The sequence below is a fragment of the Limulus polyphemus genome, unplaced genomic scaffold (genome assembly GCF_000517525.1).
Source record: "Limulus polyphemus unplaced genomic scaffold, Limulus_polyphemus-2.1.2 Scaffold100, whole genome shotgun sequence".
Lineage (NCBI taxonomy): Eukaryota > Metazoa > Arthropoda > Merostomata > Xiphosura > Limulidae > Limulus > Limulus polyphemus.
In genome coordinates this window covers 680,577-685,161 of record NW_013665710.1, presented here as the reverse complement: position 1 = coordinate 685,161, position 4,585 = coordinate 680,577, and the positions used below count along the sequence as shown (strand labels likewise).

Sequence of the window (4,585 nt, the reverse complement as noted above, 5' to 3'; positions counted from 1 at the left end):
CAGTCTAATAGTTCTCCATAATGTGATTACTTTCAAGTAGAAAAGGAAATAAACCAACAGAATTAAATATTTGGAAAAAAAACTTGGGCTATGTCAATACTCTATAATGTGATTACTTTCAAGTAGAAAAGGAAATAAACCAACAGAATTAAATATTTGGTATTGACATAGCCCAAGTTTTTTTCCAAATATTTAATTCTGTTGGTTTATTTCCTTTTCTACTTGAAAGTAATCACATTATGGAGTATTGACATAGCCCAAGTTTTTTCCAAATATTTAATTCTGTTGGTTTATTTCCTTTTCTACTTGAAAGTAATCACATTATGGGGTATTGACATAGCCCAAGTTTTTTATATCTAAAAACTATACAGTGTATGATTTACATTTATTACGTACTTTTTAATATCTGTGAAATATTTCTTTCATTACAATTGCTTTGACAGGTTGTTTAATACTTCCATTCCATCTTTATTTTCTTATCTGAGTTCTTTATTTTAGTTTTTCTTGGGGATACAACAACAAAAAAAAAGACGTTGATTTTATTGGTGGATTCAACTCGGAGAGTGCGCGTGCATGCGGCACCGCTTTAACGTGGTTCCGCTTCTGAAGAATATGACTTTCTGTTAATGACGCATCACTCGGTTGACGCTTCACACACCAGTGTTTGAAGCGGATGGGTGTCGAGTTTCCTAATGTTTGTAGGCTATCCATATATTAGTGTGATGGAAAAGTTGGCTATTGGAAGCAATATGATCTTCCCCTAGAATAGTTGCCCAATTCTATTGTGACCGCAGAACAGTTTCAGTTTTAACATATAAACAGTGTTTTTAAAACACCCTAGAATTCTCGCTGTGTACATTATTATTATTTTAATCGAAGGATCCTAAAAGTTTGTCAATTTAAAGAAATCCCACATTGAACATTCCATTTGTTTTTCACGCACACGAAAACTTTTCGTTTATAAAATGGTTGACTAGTGATGACGCTAGACTAGGACCGTTTAATCGTCAGATGTCGAACGGATCTCGTCCAGAGTCATTGCTATCGAGATGTACAATTGTGTTATAAAGAACATAAAATGAATTTGTTGAGACATACGATGCTACATGCTAAACTGTGATAGACCACAACTAAATATCAGGTTTTAAAATAAGCTTACAATGATATGGGACATTTAAGAAAGGACTCAATCCTCTTTCGTTCACAAATATTTTTAGCTGAATGTTTATATCACAGTTGAATAAATAAAAAAAAATCATTTTTTTAAAACATTTCTCCCTCACAGGAGGATGAATGCCTCTTTGACCCTCCTTGTATTTGGTTTTTATGTGAAAGAACATATGAACGACAGATAGGTGTCTTATCAGGCTCAGTTGACTTTTGTTACCTCGACAACAGTAAAAATTCACTGTCTTCTGTGCACCCTTAGCTTAATACAAATATCTGTTACACACTTATACTATAGTTGTTTATGTGAGAGAAAGGAAATATGCCAGGATTTCAGTCAGTGATATAACTACAGGCCATGTAGGGTTTACTATGCTTCTCCATCTAGTGACTTTTCTAACTGTGGAGGTATCAATAGTTGAATGTTACATTTACCAATTTTTTAGATAATGAGTTGTTTAGTACTGTCAATCGCATGTGTAATATTAATCACAAGAGTTTCAATTATGAGGTTTCAAAGGACATTAACATTAATAGGTTACTTTGTGAAATAGTTTGATTTCTTAATTTTGTTTTTGTTTTCCTTTTAGGTAATTGCCCTGATACCTCAACTACCAAAGAAAACTGCGTGGTGCGGCCAGTAAAACTAGGCCAATGATCTCATCTTCTTCTCACGTGGCTGGTTCTTCGATATTTACTTCAAGAGGGAAGATGATAAATTGTCAGTATAATCGCCGCTCCCTTGCGGAAAATTTTCACTTCATCAGCTTTAAAATTGAAGAATCACAGTGTATGAAATAAGTAAAACGGAAATTATTTTTTCTTTTTAAGTCTATACTAGTGTTATAACCATGTGTTTATTGTAGGCTGTATTAGGTAAAGATGAGAGACGTGCTTTATTCTTGTGGCGTGCATAAAGGACAATAACATGTTTTGGCAAAACGTATTGGAGCTGTTTTAGCTTTAGCTATATATGTATACGCTATGAAAGGTTCCAAACCTTTAGTTGTCAGTTGTTTTTATTTATTCTATACTCTAATAATTTGGAGCTTAACAAACTCAACAGAACTAATCATGATTAGAAACATAGTGAAGAACATACTAACGTTTCCAGTCTGTATTCACATGTGGTGTAATATTTATCACTTTCATGCAAGAAGAATGACGTTCTAACAAGCCGACTGGGTATAAGTCTATTGGATAAGTTTGCTGTCATGGTAACCAATCAGTCGGGTAAAGACAACTGTTTTAGTAACAAGGTGAATTCAGCTGTTGGGGAAACCTTTAATGTAAATACAGTTTTTATAATATAACTTAACTTGCCAAACTTAAATGAATAAAATATCTTATCTTACAATTTCAGTGAAATACTTGTTTCATACGTTTGTCTAACCACGCCACCCATGTAGCATTCAAGATGTAAAATGTGCTAAAAATTATAGATTTAGACTGTTTCTCTATGTACATATATATACATGTATATACATAAGTGTGGTAATGGATAACTTTAATTTAATGTAGATCATGTTATTCATACTTCTTTTGTTATTACTGACACAACCAGTAATGTCAGCTGAGCATAATGATCTCAACTAATTATCAGAATTGAGGTCCTGCTTATAGTCTTGCAAAATTTAGAGTAGAAGGACCTCTTGGAGTTTTTTTTTATGTATACTAATGTACATAAATAAAAGATTGTATTTACTGGGGTAACCAGAATTTTAATTTTACATGTGAACTTGTCTCAGTGTTGCTTGTGGAATGATTAAAGACTTCGTAAGTGCACAAGTAATGTGAAAAATCTAAAATCATTCATTAAACACTTTCAGGCCAAAGCAAATTTCACTCACAAGTTCAGGGGGAAGTGAAACTTAGAGTAAGAAGTTTATTAACTTCAGCATTTCTTAATGAATCAACCCAAAACTTTGGTATTCAGCAGCCATCCTAAAAAACTCATTTCTTAACATCAAAAGCAAAACTGGTGTAAGATGTATTATTATAATACGTGAGTCTCAAACCTGAAGGAATTTCTACACAGTATTCTATAAACTTTATTAACGTAATAAAACATAGAAATTCTACTCCTATTAATGGTCCTTGACTTCATAGAATGAGCCTATCTGTATATCTTGGACAAACACTGGATATCTATATATATATATATTTATTCCTTATCATAAGTTAGGGGAAACTGTACTGCAGGTTTGGAAGAATATTGGCTCAGCTCAAATTTCCAAATGATCTCACTAAAGTAATTTATATTTTTGTAGAATACAAATAGTCAATGAAGAAGCTTTCTCATTCACAGAGCATGAAAGAAAGAGCTCCAGGTGAAAAATAATACTTCATTCCATTTTTACAAACCAAATTTATTTTGAAGACAACTGTAGGGGTGGGTGGGATATGTCAGTTGTATTCAGTTCTTTTTTATAGTTAAATTTTTATGATTAACGTGATATGGTCTGAACCTTTGGTTTACCTTCCAACCAGTGTAGTCATTTGAAAACACACTGGGACCATTAACACTTGTTTGTGTTCTTTTTGTTGTTTCTGTAAATAAAGACAGTTTTCATCCTTTTCATGCTGTTGTTTCATTTCTTCACTGAAATGATTTGTTCACGTTTTTTTGTGACCTGATACAATGCAAAGAATATACATGAAACCTAAAATTTTAAATACTTGATAAACATATGTTTTTTACCTATACATATTTTCAAATATAACTGCTTTCAAACTGTGTAATTATTTTTTCTATGTATTTGTCTCTGAAACACAAAAAAGCTAAGGGAAGAATTACTGTAATAACATTTAAGCATTAATAAATTTTTACCACAACTTTAAAATACAAGTGCTTTCTTTAATGTTGAAAATTCCATGTTCTTTTAACTTTTCAGTGGAATTATATATTCGATTTTTAATTTTCAAAAATATTTATATTACTGGATGTTTTTTTTCTGCTGCAATGATTAGATCACTGGATCATTTCTCAGCCAGAACACTTACTTCTCTAGATGTTTTCTTCACCAGAACACTTACTTCTCTAGATGGTTTCTCAGCCAGAACACTTACTTCTCTAGATGGTTTCTCAGCCAGAACACTTACTTCTCTAGATGTTTTCTCTGCCAGAACACTTACTTCTCTAGATGTTTTTTCAGCCAGAACACTTACTTCTCTAGATGTTTTTTCAGCCAGAACACTTACTTCTCTAGATGGTTTCTCAGCCAGAATACTTACTTCTCTAGATGTTTTTTCAGCCAGAACACTTACTTCTCTAGATGTTTTTTCAGCCAGAACACTTACTTCTCTAGATGTTTTCTCTGCCAGAACACTTACTTCTCTAGATGTTTTCTCAGCCAGAACACTTACTTCTCTAGATGTTTTCTCAGCCAGAACACTTACTTCTCTAGATGTTTTCTTC

General features: G+C 32.5%; 1 long non-coding RNA gene across 1 annotated transcript in view; it reads left to right on the top strand.

The window, feature by feature from the left end:
• Positions 1–3,746, top strand: part of LOC106469988 — a 14,519-nt gene extending 10,773 nt beyond the window's left edge. The window contains exon 3 of the long non-coding RNA XR_002613118.1: positions 1,758–3,746. This is a non-coding gene — a long non-coding RNA (uncharacterized LOC106469988). The remainder of the gene's footprint in view (positions 1–1,757) is intronic.
• The last annotated feature ends 839 nt before the right edge of the window (positions 3,747–4,585 follow it).